This window comes from Oryctolagus cuniculus, chromosome 20 (assembly GCF_964237555.1).
Source record: "Oryctolagus cuniculus chromosome 20, mOryCun1.1, whole genome shotgun sequence".
Classification (NCBI taxonomy): Eukaryota; Metazoa; Chordata; class Mammalia; order Lagomorpha; family Leporidae; genus Oryctolagus; species Oryctolagus cuniculus.
Genome location: NC_091451.1, coordinates 47,611,278 through 47,633,908, shown reverse-complemented (window position 1 = coordinate 47,633,908; position 22,631 = coordinate 47,611,278). Strand labels below are relative to the sequence as shown.

The window sequence follows — 22,631 nt, the reverse complement described above, 5'->3', positions numbered from 1 at the left end:
ACGAAGAAGGCCTGTGTTGAGCCCCTGCTCATGGGTTCCGGCGATTTGCACAGGGAGGATGGGTGTGGGTCCCAGGGCCCAGTTCTCACTCCCCCTGCTCTTCCCTTGTCAGCCCTGCATGGGGAAGCACCAGGATCCTCAGAGGGGGTGAGCATGGTGCAGGGCTGCTCGGGGATGTGGTAGGAGCCTCCAGCTGTCAGTGCTGACGTGTAAGGTGCAGGACACATCTCATCGGCTGCCCCTGCGGTGGCCTGCTGAGTAAACACCAGCGGAGGGGGCACCACGCATGACCCACTGCCCCTCCTACCCAGCCTGGCCTGGCCACTGGTCAGACACACCCACCATCTGGCCTCTCCCATGTCCCCAGTAGCCACAGGGCAGGTGCAGAGGGACACAGGTGTGGAGAGCAACCAGGGCAGGTGTGCACCCTGGAAAGGGGAGGGGGTGCTCAGCTGTGGATGCCCCCCAGGTTTCCCATCATCATCTGCAATCCACAGATCCCACCCCAATGCTTTGGGAGGACAGGAAGGAAGGAATTTTTGCAGGAACCTCTCTTTGTGGAGGGCTGCAGGCCCAGTTCCACCTCTGCACACCCTACTCGCCTGAGCCTGCACACTCTGCTCACCAAGCTTGCTGCAAGAGGCCCTCAGTGAGGCCTCCCTGTGGCCAGTTGCAGCTGCTGACCCCTGGCAGACTGGGGACTCCACACTGCAGGAGGCTCCTGGCCGGAAGCTCTGAGAGACAGCCAAGCAGGTGTGGGCCCTCTGGTCTGGGGGAGCCGGTGCTCCCAGCCTGAGAGCATGCATAGGGGCAGCTGCCTCTGAAGCTATGACCCCACTCCCATGGGCACTCCCACACACAGCGCCAAGAGCTCCTGAGGAGGTCACTTTCCCAGGGAGTGGAAGCTTCTAAGCTCCGGGGGAAAAGCCCAGGGCTGAGGGGTCCCTGTCTACTCGTGCCTGTGTCACTGCAGCACAGCAACAGCTGGTCCCGCTCAGCACACTTGAGGCAGCATCCCCAGTGCCAGGAGACATCTGGGATCTGGAAGCAGCACCCGCCACTGAGGCTCTGAGTGCTCAGATGGCAGGGGCAGCCCCCGTCCACCAGCCCTCCTCTCCCAGGCAACGCGCTCCAAAGCATGAAGACCAGAGACCTCAGCTCTGCACCGGGCTGCAGGGGAATTTGCGCTGGTCTGAGACACCGTGGTTACTATAGTAGTGGCTGGGGTGCACAGTGCCTCAGGCCACACATAAAACTTGAGCCATGGCCACCCAGAGCCCAGATTGGTGGACCAGCCCCACAAAGAGGAGACCCCGCCCAGTAGCCCGCCCTTCTCTGAAGAGGCCCCAATGCCCTAAACAGATTCTGAGATTCTGAGTGGCCGGGATCACAGTGGGTATAACTGGAACTACCACTGTGGGCAATACTGTGTCCCAAGCTGCCTCCACAGCCACCCAGGCCCAGCACAGCCCACGCCCTGCCCGGTCCCTGCGTATCTCCCACAGCTCAGACCCTCTGGGTGTTCGCATTTCCTAGTGAGGATGAGGTGAGTGCAGGAGTCTTGGGTCCCTCAGTTGAGAGGGCTACCCTTAGCCACCCCAGCCAGAACTGACCCCTCAGGAGGTATCCCTCAGGGAGACAGCAGTGGCCAGGGGAAGCAGGCATGACCCCCATGACAACCACAGCCAATTGCAGGAACAGACACCCCAACCCTGGAGAAGTGACAGATTCTGCCCATGAGCCCATAGTAACCTGGACCCCTCCAGTATCTACCTCAATCAGGGTGGGAGCTGGGAACTCATGGGGAGCTGGTGGAACACAGGACTTTCCAGAATGTCAGGTCAACAAAAGCCAGGCACCAGAGAACAGAGCCCTCTGACAGGCTGCCCACCAGCCCTTAGCCCCAGCCCCGAGCACCTAGGTTGAGGCAACACCATAAGGATGGGGCCCCAGAGCAGCAGCCAGAGCCCGGGACCCTCAACATGGGGGTCCTCCAGGGTGGTCCTCTATAGAGGGCCCCATGGTGTCCCCCACCCCATTACCTAAGCCACTTGCAACTGCCAAGCCTACCCGGACAGACAGAGAGAGTCTGGGCTGGGGACTTCAGAGGCACCTCAGAAACCAGCACAAGCCTTCCCGTCCCCGACCCAAACCCGTGCCCACCTGTGTGGGTCACTCACCTCCCTTCCTGGGTGAAGAGGCCTTGCACCTATGTCTCAGGGCCAGCGCAAACCACAGATGGGGGTAGTGGACCCAAGGGCAGCCCTGACCTCCGCCCTAGACTCCCTGGCCCCAGCTGCCCGCTGTCCCGGAGACCAGGGACTCTGCATTTCCAGAGCTTCAGGGCAGGGCCCAGCCTCCAGGACCACCCCCTCCGCCTCCCCCCCCCCCATGCCAAGGTCAGGAAGAGCCAGGGAACAGCTCTGCACGAAACAGGCTTCCTGCCAGGGGCTCTGGCTCTCCCAGCCTGCAGTTTCTCCTTCCTTCCTTCGGGGTAACGGCCAGAGCTCCCCTCACGCACCCCTCCTCCACCCAGCTGCAGCCTCAGCGTGCCTGGCTCGGGCCCAGCACTGTGCAGAGAGGAAGGGCAGGACGGACACAGCACAGGCGGCTGGGACCCAGAACGCGCGCTCAGACAGCCTTCTAGGGGTCTCTCTCGATGCCCAGAATTGCCCTGGACAAGGAATCTAATGCCCACTGCAGGTCCTAGTCCCACCCAGAGATAAAATTCTGAGACATAGTAGCATGTCCAGATAAGAACACCATTCATTTATTCAAAGTGAGATAGAAAATATGGGAGCGAGGTCTGGACCCAGTAGATGAGTGTGGTCTGCCCCAACCTAATTGGAGACAAAAAAAAACACTTCAGGAAGAGCAGTAGGAAAAAAAAAAAAAAAACAGAAGAAAAATTAAAAATAAGACATCACAAAAGTGCAGTGCAGTGGTGGGGTCGGCGCTGTGACATAGCTGGTAAAACTGAGCCTGCAGTGCCGGCATCCCATACGGGTTCCAGTACAAGTCCTGGTTGCTCCACTTCCAGTCCAGCTCTCTGCTATAGCATGGGAAAGCAGTAGAAGATGGCCCAAGTCCTTAGGCCCCTACCCCGACATGGGGGACGCGACTTAGGATCGGTGCAGTTCCGGTACTAGCAGCCATCTGGGGAGTGAACCAGGGGATAGAAGACCTCTCTCTCATTCTCTCTTTCTCTGTAACTCTGCCTTTAAAATGAATAAATAAATTTAAAAAAAAAAACGTGCAGGGGAGAGAGGAAGAATGTGACAGAATTAAAGAGATGAAACAGATACTGCAGGCCAAGAAGAAAGAAGTAACAAAGTGTGGCTCCGGCCTGGGCACTGGCATCCCATAGACAGGTGCCACTTGCAATCCTGGCTGCTCCACCTCTGATCCAGCTCCTGCTGATGTCCTGGGAAAGCAGTGCAGGACGTCCCAACTGCTTGGGCCACTGCATCCACATAGGAGACCCAGAAGGATTTCCTGGCCCCTGACTTCAGATCAGCCCAGCTCTGGCCCTAAAGGCCATCTGGGGAGTGAACCAGTAAATGGAAGATTTCGCTCTCTCTGTGTGTGTCTCTACCTCTCTGTCTGTAACAATACTCTCAAACAATTAGATCAACCATTTATAAAATTAAAAAATAAAATATTTCCAAAAAATACTGAGGTTCAAACATTAGCAAAAGCTTGGGAGCCAAGAACCTCATGGACAGAGAAGCTGGAGCTGCCTATGTGGGGAACCCCAAACTGGAAGCAAATCAGACGTCCGCCCGAGGCAGAGCAGGTGCTACTAAGTCTCACGGTGGCAGAGCAAATGTGATGGCAGCACAGGACAGTGTCACACGGAGTGGCATGGTGGCTTCACTTTCAGTGCTGGTCGAAGAAGTAAAAAACAAGTCCAACACAGACATCCACGTCGACTCCATCCAGATCAGACTCACTGAGGCTCACATTCCCGGTTGGAGAGCTGCAGGGAAGACGCGGGAACAGTGAGCTGAGCTCGGGGCTGTGGTCTCGGCAGAGGACGAGGAGGCAGGGATTTTGTGAAGGGCTGACCCACCGTGTAGCTACGATGACTATGGTGATTACCACAGTGGTGCACCCAGCACAAAAACCCTCAGGGACCTGCAGCCCACAGGCTCCTCGCTGACAGCCTGAACATCTTGGAGCAGCCAGTGTGCCCCTCAGCTGAGCTCAGCCCCTCACCCTGAGGCCATCCCTCTCACTGCCCCACACCCCCAGGGTGCCCAGCCAGAACAGGCCCTAGGGTCAAGGTCTCTATCACTGTGCCTATGGGGTCCTGGTTCCCATGGCTATGGGGTTCACACTCAAAACCAGCTGCACATACAGGGGCTGAGCCCACACCTCCCACCAGACTCTCAACAGCTCGGGGGCCAGAGCAGACCCCAATTGCTCAGGCTTAGAGTCCACCCCCACCGGGCCAGAGCAGACCCCAATTGCTCAGGCTTAGAGTCCACCCCCACCAGTGTCCACCTCTCCTGTCCTTCACCCCTCACACAGCCAGCAGCCCAGCCCCCACAAACATGATGCCCACACCAGAGGGGCAGCCCTGCCCTGGGGTGGCCTCTGAGCCCCAACTCCAGAGGACGTGGAGGACGAAGAAGGCCTGTATTGAGCTCCTGCTCATGGGTTCCGGCGACTTGCACAGGGAGGATGGGTGTGGGTCCCAGGACCCAATTCTCACTCCCCCTGCTCTTCCCTCGCCAGTCCTGCATGGGGAAGCACCAGGATCCTCCAAGGGGGTGAGCACGGTGCAGGGCTGCTGGTAGGAGCCTCCAACTGTCAGAGCTGATGTGCTATGGGTCCCGGAGGGGAGGGCTGGAGTTGCTGTATTGAGTCTCGTGGGATCTCTTCCTTCAACTTAGTATAGGAATAACAAGCCAGGAAATAATTTGCAAAGAGGCAGAACCTTTTATTTGAATGGCAAGCGACAGAGAAAATGTCTGGTCCGAGGGGAGACCAGGCAGAGTGCCCGAGAGGACACTGGCTCTGAGGGAGTGTCCTGGGTTTAGGGCATTTCTGTCTGTTCACTGAGTCATTCTCGGGGGGTGCCCATTTCACGGGAGGTTTCTCTCTTTTTAAGATTTATTCATTTATTTGAAAGTCAGAGTTACACAGAGAGCGGCGAGGCAGAGAGAGAGAGAGAGAGGCCTTCCATCCACTGGATCCCCTCCTCAATTGGCTGCAACGGCCAGAGCTGGGCAGATCCAGTCAGGAGCCAGAAGCCTCTTCAGGTCTCCCACGTGGGTGCAGAGGTCCAAGGACTTGGGCCATCTTCTGTTGCTTTCCCAGCCACAGCAGAGAGCTGGATTAGGAGTGCAGCAGCCAGGACTCCAACCGGCGACCACATGGGCTGCTGGCATGGCAGGTGCCGACTTTACCCACTATGCCACAGCGCCAGCCCTGAGCACGGGGGTGTTTCACATATGAACGTTGATTGGCTTGGGGCTCGTGGAGATAGCAAGGGTCTCCTGGAGACTGTCTGTCTCCTTAGGGGCTCAGCCCCTCCCCTGCCAGCTCTGGGTGGAAGACTGCACCCACCCTGAAGGTGTGAGTTAAAGCCTCGAGGTCACACACACAGCACGAGAAGCTGTTAGTGGGGGAGATGACAGTTGGTCTGGAGTCGGGCTTTCCAGCCACAGCCAGCAGCCTGCTGGTGAAGGACATTCTACCTATGACTGAGGGGCCCAAGACCACAGCCCAACAGGCTGGCCTCATGTACGGTGCAGGACACACTTCATCGGCTGCCCCCGCGGCTGTCCACTGAGCAAACACCAGCGGAGGGAGCACCACGCATGACCCACTGCCCCTCCTACCCAGCCTGGCCTGGCCACTGGCACAGCACACCCACCATCTGGCCTCTCTCATGTCCCCTGGAGCAGCAGGGCAGGTGCAGAGAGACACACGTGTGGAGAGCAGCCAGGGCAGCTGTGCACACTGGAAAGGGGAGGGGGAGCTCAGCTGAGGATGCCCCCAGGTCCCCCATCTTCATCTGGAACACACAGACCCTCCCCCAATGCTTGGGGAGGGACAGGAAGGAGGGAAATTCTGCAAGGGACCCTCTTACTGTGGAAGACCCCCCACATCAACCCAGGCCAGGTCCCAAAGGCCCTCGGTGAGGACTTTCTGTGGCCAGCTGCTGCCCAGGAGCCCGGGTAAGTCAACCCTCTCTAAAGTGTGACGACCAGAGACTCACCACACTTCACCATGCTGCAGGGGATTTTGTGCTGGTCTGAAACACAGTGGTTATGCTGGTTATGCTGGTTATGGTTATGCTACCCACAGTGCCTCAGGCCTCACATAAAACAGCCACAGCCTCCCAGGTCCCAAGCTGCTGGAACAGCCTCATCCCAGAGGAGGCCACGCCCCTGTAGCCCCTCCTTTGAGGAGGCCCCGCCCCTATAGCCCATCCTTTCAGGAAGCCCATCTTCTGAACAGATTCTCAGCGGCCCAGGATCATGGTGGGTACAACTGGAACTACCACTGTGGGCAATGCTGTGTCCTAAGCTGCCCCCGAACCCACCTAGGTCCAGCCCAGCCCCACACCCTGCCCAGTCCCTGCGTATCTCCCACAGTCCAGACCCTCTGGGTGTTCACATTTCCTAGAGAGGATGAGGTGAGTGCCGGAGTCTTGGGTCCCATAGTTGAGAGGGCTACCCTTACCCACCCCAGCCAGAACTGACCCCTCAGGAGGGTGTCCCTCAGAGAGACAGCAGTGGCCAGGGGGATGCAGGAGTGACCACAGTCTTCCACCCCTTGACCAAAGCCCGTGCCCACCTATGTCTGCAGGCTGCCCGTGGTGGTCACTCACCTCCCTTCCTGGGTGAAGAGGCCTTGCACCTGTATCCCAGGGCCAACGCAAGTCACAGATGGGGGTAGTGGACCCAAGGGCAGCCCTGACCTCCGCCCTAGACTCCCTGGCCCCAGCTGCCCGCTGTCCCGGAGACCAGGGACTCTGCATTTCCAGAGCTTCAGGGCAGGGCCCAGCCTCCAGGACCACCCCCTCCGCCTCCCCCCCCACTCATGCCAAGGTCAGGAAGAGCCAGGGAACAGCTCTGCACGAAACAGGCTTCCTGCCAGGGGCTCTGGCTCTCCCAGCCTGCAGTTTCTCCTTCCTTCCTTCGGGGTAACGGCCAGAGCTCCCCTCACGCACCCCTCCTCCACCCAGCTGCAGCCTCAGCGTGCCTGGCTCGGGCCCAGCGCTGTGCAGAGAGGAAGGGCAGGACGGACACAGCACAGGCGGCTGGGACCCAGAACGCGCGCTCAGACAGCCTTCTAGGGGTCTCTCTCAATGCCCAGAATTGCCCTGGACAAGGAATCTAATGCCCACTGCAGGTCCTAGTCTCACCCAGAGATAAAATTCTAAGTGGAGACAGTGTAGCATGTCCAGATAAGAACAGTGTTTATTTATTCCAAGGAGGAAGAGTATTTGGCAGCGAGGTCTGGACCCAGTAGATGAGTGTGGTCTGCCAAACTAATGGGAAGAACTAAAGAAAAGTAAACAAACAAAAAAGCCCTTCAGGAAGAGCAGTAGATAACAAACAGAAGAAAAATAAAAATAAGACATCACAAAAGGACATTGGTGGGGTCGGCGCTGTGGCATATCTGATAAAGCTGCCGCCTGCACTGCCAGCCTCCCATACTGGCTCCAGTCCAAGTCCTGGCGGCTCTCTCAGTCCAAGTTCTGGTCCAGCTCTCTGCTGTGGCCTGGGATAGCAGGAGAAGATGGCCCAAGTCTTTGGGACCCTGCATCCATGTGGGGGACCTGAAGGAAGCTCCTGGCTCCTGGCTTAGGGTCACTGCAGCTCCGGTCCTTGCAGCCAACTGGGGAGTAAACCAAGTGTAGGAAGACCTCTCTCTCCCTCTCTCATTCTCTCTCTCTCTCTCTCTCTCTCTCTATATATATATATATATATATGCTTTTCAAATGAATAAATAAATCTTTATTTAAAAAAAAGTGCAGGGGAGAGAGGAAGAATGTGACAGAATTAAAGAGATGAAACAGATACTGCCGGCCAGGAGGAGAGAAGCAACAAAGAGTGGCTCCGGCCTGGGCACTGGCATCCCATAGACAGGTGCCACTTGCAGTCCTGGCTGCTCCACCTCTGATCCAGCTCCTGCTGATGTCCTGGGAAAGCAGTGCAGGACGTCCCAACTGCTTGGGCCACTGCATCCACATAGGAGACCCAGAAGGATTTCCTGGCCCCTGACTTCAGATCAGCCCAGCTCTGGCCCTAAAGGCCATCTGGGGAGTGAACCAGTAAATGGAAGATTTCACTCTCTCTCTTTCTCTATCTCTCTCTGTCTGTAGCCTTGCCACTCAAACAAATAGATCAACCTTTTATAAAATTAAAAAAAATTTCCAAAACAAATACTGGGTTTAAAAAATTAGCAAAAGCTTGGGAGACAAGAACCCCATGGACAGAGAAGCTGGAGCTGCCTATGTGGGGAACCCCAAACTGGAAGCAAATCAGACGTCCGCCCGAGGCAGAGCAGGTGCTACTAAGTCTCACGGTGGCAGAGCAAACGTGATGGCAGCACAGGACAGTGTCACACGGAGTGGCATGGTGGCTTCACTTTCAGTGCTGGTCGAAGAAGTAAAAAACAAGTCCAACACAGACATCCACGTCGACTCCATCCAGATCAGACTCGCTGAGGCTCACATTCCCAGTTGGAGAGCTGCAGGGAAGATGCGGGAACAGTGAGCTGAGCTCGGGGCTGTGGTCTTGGCAGAGGACGAGGAGGCAGGGATTTTGTGAAGGGCTGACCCACCGTGTAGCTACGATGACTATGGTGATTACCACAGTGGTGCACCCAGCACAAAAACCCTCAGGGACCTACAGCCCACAGGCTCCTCGCTGACAGCCTGAACATCTGGGAGCAGCCAGTGTGCCCCTCAGCTGAGCTCAGCCACTCACCCTGAGCCCGTCCCTCTCACTGCCCCACACCCCCAGGGTGCCCTGCCAGGACAGGCCATAGGGTCAGGGCCTCGATCACTGTGCCTATCAGGTCCTGGACCCCAAGGCTATGCGGTCCACACTCAAAAGCAGCTGCACATACAGGGGCTGAGCCCACGCCTCCCACCAGACTCTCAACAGCTCGAGGGGCCAGAGCAGACCCCAATTGCTCAGGCTTACAGCCCACCCCACCAGTGTCTACCACTCCTATACTTCATCCCTCACACAGCCAGCAGCCCAGCACCCACAGACTTGATGCCCACACCAGAGGGACAGCCCTGCCCTGGGGTGGCCTCTGAGCCCCAACTCCAGAGGACGTGGAGGACGAAGAAGGCCTGTATTGAGCTCCTGCTCATGGGTTCTGGCTCATGCCAGGCCTGCGACTTGCACAGGGAGGATGGGTGTGGGTCCCAGGACCCAGTTCTCACTCCCCTGCTCTTCCCTCGCCAGTCCTGCATGGGGAAGCACCAGGATCCTCCAAGGGGGTGAGCACGGTGCAGGGCTGCTGGTAGGAGCCTCCAACTGTCAGAGCTGATGTGCTATGGGTCCCGGAGGGGAGGGCTGGAGTTGCTGTATTGAGTCTCGTGGGATCTCTTCCTTCAACTTAGTATAGGAATAACAAGCCAGGAAATAATTTGCAAAGAGGCAGAACCTTTTATTTGAATGGCAAGCGACAGAGAAAATGTCTGGTCCGAGGGGAGACCAGGCAGAGTGCCCGAGAGGACACTGGCTCTGAGGGAGTGTCCTGGGTTTAGGGCATTTCTGTCTGTCCACTGAGTCATTCTCTGGGGGTGCCAATTTCACGGGAGGTTTCTCTCTTTTTAAGATTTATTCATTTATTTGAAAGTCAGAGTTACACAGAGAGCGGCGAGGCAGAGAGAGAGAGAGACAGAGAGAGGCCTTCCATCCACTGGATCCCTCCTCAATTGGCTGCAACGGCCAGAGCTGAGCCGATCCAGTCAGGAGCCAGAAGCCTCTTCAGGTCTCCCACGTGGGTGCAGAGGTCCAAGGACTTGGGCCAAATTCTGTTGCTTTCCCAGCCACAGCAGAGAGCTGGATTAGGAGTGCAGCAGCCAGGACTCCAACCGGCGACCACATGGGCTGCTGGCATGGCAGGTGCCGACTTTACCCACTATGCCACAGCGCCAGCCCTGAGCACGGGGGTGTTTCACATATGAACGTTGATTGGCTTGGGGCTCGTGGAGATAGCAAGGGTCTCCTGGAGACTGTCTGTCTCCTTAGGGGCTCAGCCCCTCCCCTGCCAGCTCTGGGTGGAAGACTGCACCCACCCTGAAGGTGTGAGTTAAAGCCTCGAGGTCACACACACAGCACGAGAAGCTGTTAGTGGGGGAGATGACAGTTGGTCTGGAGTCGGGCTTTCCAGCCACAGCCAGCAGCCTGCTGGTGAAGGACATTCTACCTATGACTGAGGGGCCCAAGACCACAGCCCAACAGGCTGGCCTCATGTACGGTGCAGGACACACTTCATCGGCTGCCCCCGCGGCTGTCCACTGAGCAAACACCAGCGGAGGGAGCACCACGCATGACCCACTGCCCCTCCTACCCAGCCTGGCCTGGCCACTGGCACAGCACACCCACCATCTGGCCTCTCTCATGTCCCCTGGAGCAGCAGGGCAGGTGCAGAGAGACACACGTGTGGAGAGCAGCCAGGGCAGCTGTGCACACTGGAAAGGGGAGGGGGAGCTCAGCTGAGGATGCCCCCAGGTCCCCCATCTTCATCTGGAACACACAGACCCTCCCCCAATGCTTGGGGAGGGACAGGAAGGAGGGAAATTCTGCAAGGGACCCTCTTACTGTGGAAGACCCCCCACATCAACCCAGGCCAGGTCCCAAAGGCCCTCGGTGAGGCCTCTCTGTGGCCAGCTGGAACCACAGAGCCCGGGTAGAGGTCAACCTCTCCAAAGGATGAAGACTAGAGATTCAGTACTGCACCGAGCTGCAGGGGATTTTGTACTGGTCTGAGACACAGTGGTTATCCTGGTTATAGTACTGGTACCCACAGTGCCTCAGGCCTCACATAAAACTCAGCCACAGCCTCCCAGGTCCCAAGCTGCTGGAACAGCCTCACCCCAGAGGAGGCCACGCCCCTGTAGCCCCTCCTTTGAGGAGGCCCACCTCTGAACAGATTCTCAGCGGCCCAGGATCATGGTGGGTACAACTGGAACTACCACTGTGAACAATGCTGTGTCCTAAGCTGCCCCCGAACCCACCTAGGTCCAGCCCAGCCCCACACCCTGCCCAGTCCCTGCGTATCTCCCACAGTCCAGACCCTCTGGGTGTTCACATTTCCTAGTGAGGATGAGGTGAGTGCCGGAGTCTTGGGTCCCACAGTTGAGAGGGCTACCCTTACCCACCCCAGCCAGAACTGACCCCTCAGGAGGGTGTCCCTCAGAGAGACAGCAGTGGCCAGGGGGATGCAGGAGTGACCACAGCCTTCCACCCCTTGACCAAAGCCCGTGCCCACCTATGTCTGCAGGCTGCCCGTGGTGGTCACTCACCTCCCTTCCTGGGTGAAGAGGCCTTGCACCTGTATCCCAGGGCCAACGCAAGTCACAGATGGGGGTAGTGGACCCAAGGGCAGCCCTGACCTCCGCCCTAGACTCCCTGGCCCCAGCTGCCCGCTGTCCCGGAGACCAGGGACTCTGCATTTCCAGAGCTTCAGGGCAGGGCCCAGCCTCCAGGACCACCCCCTCCGCCTCCCCCCCCACCTCATGCCAAGGTCAGGAAGAGCCAGGGAACAGCTCTGCACGAAACAGGCTTCCTGCCAGGGGCTCTGGTTCTCCCAGCCTGCAGTTTCTCCTTCCTTCCTTCGGGGTAACGGCCAGAGCTCCCCTCACGCACCCCTCCTCCACCCAGCTGCAGCCTCAGCGTGCCTGGCTCGGGCCCAGCGCTGTGCAGAGAGGAAGGGCAGGACGGACACAGCACAGGCGGCTGGGACCCAGAACGCGCGCTCAGACAGCCTTCTAGGGGTCTCTCTCAATGCCCAGAATTGCCCTGGACAAGGAATCTAATGCCCACTGCAGGTCCTAGTCTCACCCAGAGATAAAATTCTAAGTGGAGACATAGTAGCAAGTCCAGATAAGAACACCATTCATTTATTCCAAGTAAGAGAGAAATATGCACTCACAAGTTTCTGTTAGCCCCCCATGTTACTTAGGCAGATAGAAATTAGCCTATGTGTGTGTGTGTGTGTGTGTGTGTTATGTGTATATATGCTTGTGTTTGTGTGTGTGCACGTGTGTGTATGTGTTTGCATGTGTGTATATGTGTGTGCACATGTGTGTATGTGTGCATGTGTATGTATGTGTGTGAGCGTGTGCCTGTGTATGTGTGTGCGTGCATGTGTTCCTGTGTATGTGTGTGTGCGTGTGTGTGTGTGTGTGTGCGTGTGTGTGTTAGGGGTCTGAGGAACTCAGCAGATGCAGAAGCTCACTTTGGAAGCAGCCCAGTTTACACTGCAGAGTCCTGCCCGGGTGGTCTCAGCCCTTCTCCCCCAGAGGAACCTCCCCAGGGCAGTCTCCCTCCTCGGCACCTCGTGGGTTACCTGGCCTGACAACATGCAGCAAGGCAGGCACCCAGGGAAGCTCCCCTGCCCAGTGCCAGGTGGGCTCCCCAGTCTGACAGCACTGAGTAGTAAAACCCGGGAGGAATTTTCTTTGTCCTGGGCGGGGAAAGCTGGACCCTTTCCCTCAGAAGCCACAGTCTGCAAACAGACTCTGCGCTCAGCACTCAGCCCCTGCTGAGCTGCCTGCCTGGCTCCGGGTGTGTTCTCTCCGTTCACCCGTGCGACCTTGCTCTGTCCAGTCTCAGTGACTGGGTGCTCTCTCGAATTCTGTCCCATCCGTTCTCATGGATGTCCTGCCTCCATAAACTTACTACTTGCCTACCACTGCTTTCTGTCTCATGCCAGAGTTCTTTCTTGCAAGAAGACAAAAGCCCACACTAGGATGTCCACTAACACCCAAGTGGGTGACACCTGGCCTTGGTCAGGGAGAGGGAAGTCCGGGGGGAGAGAGATGGAGAGGGTCCCTGAGTGGCAGCCCCAGCTGAAGTCCGACAAGAAGAAGTCTCTCTCCCATTCTCAGCCTCATTTGTGCTGCAGGGAGTGGTGCCTTAGCGCATGAGGAGCTGGGGGGGGGGGGGGTCTAGTTTTCTATTCCAGGTGTTTGCCTTCTACTTACGTTAGCAGAGATGACTTAAGTAGACATAAGTAGACGACTCGCAGTCCCACACTGCCTCTGGGGAGGGGAGGGGGCTGCAGGCCGAGTTGATCACCAACAGCTAATGATTAAATCAATTGCTCGAATGTAATTGGTAGTGGGGAAGTAGGCAGGATGGTTAGGTAGCAACCGGTGAGCTGGAAGATCTTTTTACACAGTTTCTACCTGTAGCTCTGAATTGTAACTCCACCCCTTGCCTGTCAATCCAGTATGTCCATTTTCCCACAATGCACCTGTGTCTCATGTGGGACCAGGAAGGAGGATATGTCATGATGGCCTCAGGGAAGGGAAGCACCATGGAACTCCCAGAAAGCTTTAGGCATGTGAAGCCTCGTCCAAACTCCACTCCCTTTGCATGTTCAACTAGGACACCAGCCCCTCCCACAGAGGGACCACTGCCCATGGTCACTAGGACACCAGCCCCTCCCACAGAGGGACCACTGCCCGTGGTCACTAGGACACCAGCCCCTCCCACAGAGGGACCACTGCCCGTGGTCACTAGGGCACCAGCCCCTCCCACAGAGGGACCACTGCCCGTGGTCACTAGGGCACCAGCCCCTCCCACAGAGGGACCACTGCCCGTGGTCACTAGGGCACCAGCCCCTCCCACAGAGGGACCACTGCCCATGGTCACTAGGACACCAGCACCTCCCACAGAGGGGCCCATTACCCATGTTCATTAGGGCACCAGCCCCTCCCACAGAGGGACCACTGCCCATGGTCCTTTTCTGCCTTTTGCTTCTGGCCCTTGTTGTTCCTCCCTCTGGCCTCGTGCCTGGTTCTCTCCTGCTAGGCAGCTCCTAGGCCCTCTGGTGATGGTGTCTCTGGGTGTGGGGTGGCCCTCACCCACCCATGAGTGTCTATCCTGCCTCTCCCTTATAGAAGCCCTGCTCTTACCTCTGACCTGTAGTCATGCCTCTGCTTTGAATTCTTATCTCTGTGTGGGTAAGAACATGATACAATTGGCCCACAAGTTCCCATCGGTAAGGAAGCTGCCATAAGAACCTGGAAGAAAAGCTGTATGAGGACTCCGGAGGGTGGAGCTCAAAGAGGACAAAGGAACCCCAGCCCCACACACACCTGGCCACACCTGCACTTCTCCTCACCTGGATGTTCACCTGTGTCCTTTGTAACATGCAATGTGATGAACAGGAACCCTAAGAAAAGCATTTCTCTGAGTTAATCACACCTAAGGCAGGGGTTGTGGGAGACAATTTGGAACTGGGCAGTCAGAAGCACAAATGAAATGGCCTGGAATTGTGGCCGGCGTCCAAGGGGATGAACCCTCAACCAGTGGGTCTGGCACTAAGAATTTATGGGTTTGGAGGCGCCTGCTGAGGTCCCTGCATGCTTGCCTGCTGGGGGTCAGCAGCCCAGGCAGCAGGCCAGCAGTGTGGGCAAAGCAAGTGGGGGAAGCTGTGTTTGGTTTTTCCTTTTCCATGTTTCCCATCCATCCTTGGGCACCTTGGAGGACTCCACATCTTGGCTTTTTGAGGGGTGCTGCATTCCTGCTGGATCCAAAGGTAGACTTTAAGAAAATTGAAAACTTCCTCTATCAGTAAACCCAGGAAACAGAAACAACCCCGAGACTCCAAAATAAATGCAGATACTCAAAGTGGCTGGCATTGGGCAGAGGTGTCGGGAGAGGAAGTGAACGGCCACCAGGCAAATCCCTAGAGGTGAGAGGCTCAATGGCAGAAAAGAGCCTTTCTGGAAATGAAGACTTCTCCCTGCACTCGCTGTGACGCAGGAAGGCGGCAGAGGCTCAGGGGCATGGGGGAAGGGAAACTCAGGGGCATGATGGGAAGGAAAACTCAGGGGCATGGTGGGAGGGAAACTCAGGGGCATGATGGGAAGGGAAACTCAGGGGCATGGTGGGAGGGAAACTCAGGGGCATGATGGGAAGGGAAACTCAGGGGCATGATGGGAAGGGAAACTCAGGGGCATGGTGGGAGGGAAACTCAGGGGCATGATGGGAAGGGAAACTCAGGGGCATGATGGGGAAGTGGCTCAGGCTCAGTGCAAGGTGGGAAGGGAAGCTGAGGGGCATGGTGGGGAAGTGGGTCTGCTAAGCCTGGTCCACATCACTAGTGGTGAACTTGGATTAGAACAGGACCAGCTTGACCCAAACAGCAGCAAAATGCAGCACCAAAAGAAAACACATATCAGAAAAAAACAATCGCCAAAGGATAAGATGAAAATGTCAAGTGATTCTTCATGAATAAAAAGTGCATTCCTCAAGGAAAACTATGAAGCCCAATGCAAGACTCAAAAGGGCTGAGGAGTGGACGAGAGTGGCCTGGGCTGAGGAGGAGCAAGCGAGGTCTGGACCCTGGAGGAGACAAGCGTGGTCTGCCCAACCTTACAGAAAGAACTAGAACAACAACAACAACAACAACAAAACACTTCTGGAAGAGAGGTAGCAAAAGCATAAGGAAAATAAGACACCACAAAAGCGCAGGGTAGAAAAGATGGTTCAGAATTAAAGAGATGAACAGATACTGCCGGCCAGGAGGAGAGAAGCAACAAAGTGTGGCTCTGGCCTGGGCACTGGCATCCCATAGACAGGTGCCAGATGGAGTCCTGGCTGCCCCACTTCTGACGCAGCTCCCTGCTGATGTCCTGGGAAAGCAGTAGAGGACGTCCCAGCTGCTAGGGCCCCTGCACCTCCGAGGGAGATCCAAAGAAGCTCCTGGCCCCTGACTCCAATCGGCCCAGCTCTGGCCCTAAAGACCATTTGGGGAGTGAACCAGCAGATGGAAGATTTCCCCTCTCTCTCTGTCTCTACCTCTCTCTGTCTGTAAACTTGCCTCTCAAACAAATATATTAATCTTTTTAAAAATTAAAAAAAAGCTTCCAAAAATGAATACCCCTAACAGGAAGTGACCAGACGTCCGCCCGAGGCAGAGCAGGTGCTACTAAGTCTCACGGTGGCAGAGCAAACGTGATGGCAGCACAGGACAGTGTCACATGGAGTGGCATGGTGGCTTCGCTTTCAGTGCTGGTCGAAGAAGTAAAAAACAAGTCCAACACAGACATCCACGTCGACTCCGTCCAGATCAGACTCACTGAGGATCACATTCCGGTTGGAGAGCTGCAGGGAAGACGCGGGAACAGTGAGCTGAGCTCGGGGCTGTGGTCTTGGCAGAGGACGAGGAGGCAGGGATTTTGTGAAGGGCTGACCCACCGTGTAGCTACGATGACTATGGTGATTACCACAGTGGTGCACCCAGCACAAAAACCCTCAGGGACCTACAGCCCACAGGCTCCTCGCTGACAGCCTGAACATCTGGGAGCAGCCAGTGTGCCCCTCAGCTGAGCTCAGCCCCTCACCCTGAGCCCGTCCCTCTCACTGCCCCACACCCCCAGGGTGCCTGGCCGGGAAAGGCCATAGGGTCAGGGCCTCGATCACTGTGCCTATGGGGTCCTGGTTCCCACGGCTATGCGGTCCACACTCAAAACCAGCTGCATATACAGGGGTTGAGCCCGCCTCTCCCACCAGACCCTCAGCAGTTTGAGGGGCCAGAGCAGACCCCAATCGCTAAGGCTTAGAGTCCACCCCAGCACTGTCTACCACTCCTATACTTCATCCCTCACACAGCCAGCAGCCCAGCACCCACAGACTTGATGCCCACACCAGAGGGACAGCCCTGCCCTGGGGTGGCCTCTGAGCCCCAACTCCAGAGGACGTGGAGGACGAAGAAGGCCTGTGTTGAGCCCCTGCTCATGGGTTCCGGCGATTTGCACAGGGTGGATGGGTGTGGGTCCCAGGGCCCAGTTCTCACTCCCCCTGCTCTTCCCTCGTCAGCCCTGCATGGGGAAGCACCAGGATCCTCAGAGGGGGTGAGCATGGTGCAGGGCTGCTTGGGGATGTGGTAGGAGCCTCCAGCTGTCAGTGCTGATGTGTAAGGTGCAGGACACACTTCATTGGCTGCCCCTGCGGTGGCCTGCTGAGTAAACACCAGCGGAGGGGGCACCACGCATGACCCACTGCCCCTCCTACCCAGCCTGGCCTGGACACTGGTCAGACACACCCACCATCTGGCCTCTCCCATGTCCCCGGGAGCCGCAGGGCAGGTGCAGAGAGACACAGGTGTGGAGAGCAGCCAGGGCATCTGTGCACCCTGGAAAGGGGAGGAGGAGTTCAGCTGAGGATGCCCCCGGGTCCACCATCTTCATCTGGAACCCACAGACCCTCCCTCAATGCTTGGGGAGGGGCAAGAGGAGGAAAATTCTTCATGGACCCTCTCTCTTTGGAAGACCCCCCCACAGCAGCCTAGGTCAGGCCCCAATGGGCCTCGGTGAGGACTGTCTCTTGCCAGCTGCAGCCCCAGAGCCCTGGCACAGGTCAACCCTCTCCAAAGCATGAAGACCAGAGACTCCCAGCACTGCTCCGGGCTGCAGGGGAATTTGTGCTGGTCTGAGGCACCGTGGTTATGCTGGTAGTAGTTATTATACCCACAGTGCCTCAGGCCACACATAAAACTCCTCCAGCTGTGGCCCGGAGTTCAGAACAAAGGTTGCTGTGAAACAGTTTGAAGCACATCGGAGCTGGGGAACTGGGTTTCCACAACCGCTCAGGACGCAGCTGCAGGAAGCCCCTGGCCACCACGAGAGGATTGGAGAAGCTGGGCCAAGACCCAGCAGCAAACATGAAGTGTGCTCAGTGGTAACACAGACGACAGGCAACTGTTCACCTGCACAGAAAAGAAGCACTGTGGCCCTAACAAAGCCAGCATTCGGCCACACTCAGCAGCCACAGGTGAGGACACGGGGTGGACAGCTGTTGTGTGTGTGGCTCCCTCCTGCAGCCCCAAGTTGAAGGTCACCAGGAAAGCCAAAGCAAGCCTCTGAACACAGCACCAGTAAATGCCAAATCTCTAGTGCCCGACCACCGCCGTGCTCCGGGAGGCAGAGGGGCACGGAGAGGAGGGAAGACAGCCAGTGTCACCCCTGCATGTAGTAAAAAGCAGCAGTTCGCTGTGTAAGGGGTACAGCACAACGAAGTCTTTAGATCTCGAATTATAAAGGCAACCACTGCCCACGCAAATAGGGAAAAAAGAGCTAAAGACGTCACCAAAAGAGAAGTTTACCTGGGACAGAGCCCTTGTGTTTTAACTAGCCTTGTCTCTAACTGACATGACGAAAGCTGTGGCAGAAACCTTCCCAAGGTCAGACAAAGAAAAAGCGAGGCCTGCGTTCCTGGAGTGCACACGGCTGTGCCTGCCGCCTGCGATGCTTCCCGGCACTCACCGTCTGCTCAAACGTAGCCCTGTCCGGTTCTGCTCGCTGGTACAGAGCAGACAGCAGACGGCTCAGCGCGTGTGAGATGGATAGACACACACACATACATAAAATCTCCAGTTAACTGTGGTCCGCGGGCAGTGTTCTATCAAGCCTGCGGCTGCCATGCAACATTACCGTATCCAATCGCGTGTAACCATATAAAGGAGACAAGGAGGCTAAAGTCATACAGAAGGCAAAAGCCTTCTTTGTGCAGGACTCAGGATTTCGGATAAGAAATTCCACCTGGGCCTTATGCTGGCGTAATAAAAGACTACCTCTTGTTAAGAGGCCTTGGTGTCTTGTCTCAGTACAGGAATCCTGCCACATACCAAGGGGCCAGCACCATGGCACAGCAGGTAAAGCCATTGCCTGTGGTGTTGGCATCCCATGTGTGCACAGGTTCTAATACTGGCTGCTCCACTTCTGATTCAGCTCTCTGCTAATGGCCTGGGGAGGCAGCGGAGGATGGCCCAAGGGGGAGACCAGACCAAATGGCCTGGCCCTGACTTCCAATCAGCCCAGCTGCTGCTGTTGCAGCCATTGGGGGAGTGAACCAACAGATGGAGAATCTTTCTCTCTATCTGTCTCTGCATCTCCCTCTAACTCTACCTTTCAAATAAATAAGTAAATCTTAAAAAAAAGTTTAACAAGAAAAAAGCAAAAAGACCCTAGTTTATTGGGAGTATAGACAATGGCTATAAACAACAGTTGAATGGGAAAATGACCATTTCACCCATGTACAGTGAATGTAAAAACAATCACAGATCATTAAAACTATAGAAGTATAGCATTCTTAACCATTGGTTGGACAAAGGTATAAAACAAAGTTTACAAAAGCACTAAGTCCTGGGGCCAGCACTGTGGCAGGTAAAGCTGCTACCTCCAGTGCCAGCATCCCATAGGGGCGCTGGTTCGAGACGTAGCTGCCCCTCTTCCGATCCAGCCCTCTGCCACGGCTTGGAAAAGCAGTGGAAGATGGCCCAAGTGCTTGGGCCCCTGCACCTGAGTGGGAGACCTGGAAGAAGCTCCTGGCTCCTGGCTTCAGATCTGCACAGCTCCAGCCATTACAGCCATTTGGGTAGCAAACCAGCAGATGGAAGACCTCTTTCTCTCTCTCTCCCCCTCCCCCGCCTCCCACCTCTGCCTCTCTGTAACTCTGTCTTTCGAATAAATAAATAAATCTTTTAAAAATTACTTGTTAAACAACTGTTAGACAGAGATTACTTTCAGGAAATTGGTACATATGATGCTGGAATGGATATTTGGGGAGCAAACCTAGAAATCTCCTTTAGGATTTGGCAGTGTGGAGGAACTTTGCAAACTGTTACATGCTCACACATTGGACATGTTTTGGAAAGCTACACCTTACATATTTCCAGGAAGCACAGGGCAAATTATCAATAAAAATAACAGACGACTTACAGAGTGTGGATGGCTGAATTCAAGATCATTTTCTATACAATCTCTCCAGGTGTTACAAAGGTAGACTGTGGAGATAGATCATCGAGACTTGCCCTAAGACACAAGCCACAGTGCAAACCTTTCTCTTGGTACCTAGAGAACATTGATCCTGATTCGCAAATTCCATGTCACTGTTTCTCACTGGGAGAGATCTGAAATGTGGAAACAAATCAGTGTCTGGATAACATGGCTACAAAAGAGAATGAAAAGCTGGAATTTTTAATTGTCACAGTACGAGAGGTAATCAGGCTTTCTCGTACACTGCCAACAAAGAAATCGGAACAATGACCTTTGCTTGGATGTCTCCAAACTCTATGGCCCAGTCACAATGTTCAAATGCCACCACCTAGAAGACAACCGACTCCGGGAGTATGACTCGCTGAAATTAACCTTACGGCACCTGGACGGTAATCAGAGCCTGGACAAGCCGTCAAGGGGATAGCCAGGTGCCCTCCTGCCCAGGAGACTGCAGCGGAAGCAGTCACAGCAGGGGCTTCTTCGAAACATCACACTTCCAGTCCTTGGGCCCCTGGACCCGCGTAGGAGACCTGGAAGAAGCTCCTGGCTCCTGGCTTCGGATTGGCGCAGCTCCAGCTATTGTAGCCAATTGAGGAGTGAACCAGCGAATGGAAGACCTCTCTCTCTGTTTCTGTCTCTGTCTCTGTCTCTGTCTCTCTCTGCCTCTCCTTCTCTCTCTATGTAACTCTGATTTTCAAATAAATCTTTAAAAAAAAGAGTCATGGTAAAGAATATTCAGACAGTGAAACAGACAACAAAATGGTTTCTGTCAAGTGCATATTTAGATCAGATTCTTCAATTGTAATGTTGATCTGCTTTTTTTAAATAAAATTTTCCTGGAAATGTTCAGTTGGCATTTTTTAGTGAGTTAGCAGAAGTGCAGTTATTATTCCACATTACTGGTCCTGCATTTCTTCCCTAAATTCCATGTGGGTTAAATTGATTTTTCTGATTTTAATACCACAAAATCACCTGAGTATCAATGAAAAGTTAATTTTTAATCTCACAGAAAACCTCTTTGTGACTTTTCTCCTGATATGTAAAGCAATCCGTTGGCAAAACTGCATGTAATTTTCTCCCATTTGTAGGACTCTGCTTCATGGCGTCTGTGTCTTTGATTGTCGGAGTTTTCACTGCAGGCAGTGCTACTTCCTGTGTCTGAGAACGCCCAGGGCTGTTTGCCAGGCCGAGTGCATAAGTTCTCTCCTCTCCTGTTGGAGCTACTCAGCACCAAGCACATGCGGACGCTTCAGGGTAGAGCTCTGGGCCAGATGTGTAAACCGCGTCCCAGGAACTCGTCAAAGAAGTGGGTGCTGGGTGGAATCCTTTCCTCTTCCAGGAGCTGTGTGTTAACTCTGTCTTCAGTGGGCCTGATGCTTGAACAGACCAGACGTCTGATCAATCAGTTGTTTCCATGCTCAGAGTGGCAGGTCTTACTCCTTACTGTGAGAAAGCTCAACAGTGGTTCAGGCCTGGTTTTGTTTTTTAAGTGGGGAATGTGAGTGACTTAATTCATGGGTGCTTTTAGAGCCTGATGGATAATCCAATTGCCTTTGTTTTTCTAATTAAAGAACTCCTAAACACTTTGAAAAGATAAAATATTCCTAAATTTTAAAAAGTATTAAGCCCTTTTACTTAATGTAAATTTGAATGTTATCTCAAAAAAGAGAGGGAGAAGGAAGGAAAGTACGAAGGGGAGGGGGAAGGGAGGGGGAGGGGAGGGAGGGGGAGGGAGGGAGAGGGAATATTATTATGTTCCTAGAGTTTTATCCATATACCACATTGAAACTGTTAAAAACTAATTTAAAGTGCCTGGTAAAAATTGTAGAATTAAAAAGGAAGGAAAGTCCAGTATGGGAAGCACTCCACACAGCAGACTCCTAGAACGACAGTCGCTGTAAGTAACACTCTGACCTCAGAATCAGCCCTTAAGGCTTCCAGGTCTGGCTGAAAGGCCTGCGAGAGTGTTTCAGGCATGGAAATCCAGGACTCTGGCAAAAAATATTCTACACGGAGGATCTCTGTGAGGCCTCAGAGGAAAGGAAGGGCCATCAAGGGAGGATGTGCTTTTCTCTGAAGGGAGGAGAGAACTTCCACTTTGCTTATGGCCGTGTCCAAATACCAATGGAGTCTATGGTCACGAAAGGCATCCATAGCCTTGGCAGCCATGGCAAGAGCCTCAGATGATCACTGACGTCATAAATCAGAGTGTTAATCGTTAAAGGAACAACAGAAGTCCCTGTGCACTTGCTTCCCATGTAGGACCTCCGTCCCTGATGAATTGTTTTTTTTTTTTTTTAATTTATTTAATGAGCATAAATTTCCAAAGTACAGCTTCTGGACCACAATAGCCTCCTCCCCCCCGCCCCGTGTCTTCCCTCCCATCCACAACGCTCCCCTCTCCCACTCCCTCTCCCCTTCCCCTCAGTCCCTAATGAATTGTACTATGAGAATCAACTGCAAATTTTATTCCCAAATTGTGCTCTACATGTTGTGTGTGGGGGTGGGTGCAAACTGTTGAAATCTGTGCTAGCGAGAGAAGCAAGGTTTATTCCTGTGTGCTGGGCCGTGCTGCTTATGGCAGCACTGGAGAGGGGGTGCTGAGCTGATGGTATGATGTGTAACAGAACAGACT

At 54.9% G+C, this 22,631-nt stretch overlaps 1 protein-coding gene and 1 pseudogene across 2 annotated transcripts in view; both read left to right on the top strand.

The window, feature by feature from the left end:
- The window catches only part of LOC100009097 (Ig gamma chain C region), a 183,007-nt gene that overhangs the window by 74,027 nt on the left and 86,349 nt on the right, over positions 1-22,631 (top strand). The gene's annotated exons all lie outside the window — the stretch shown is intronic.
- LOC138847312 (polypeptide N-acetylgalactosaminyltransferase 1 pseudogene) lies at positions 18,371-20,420 on the top strand (annotated as a pseudogene).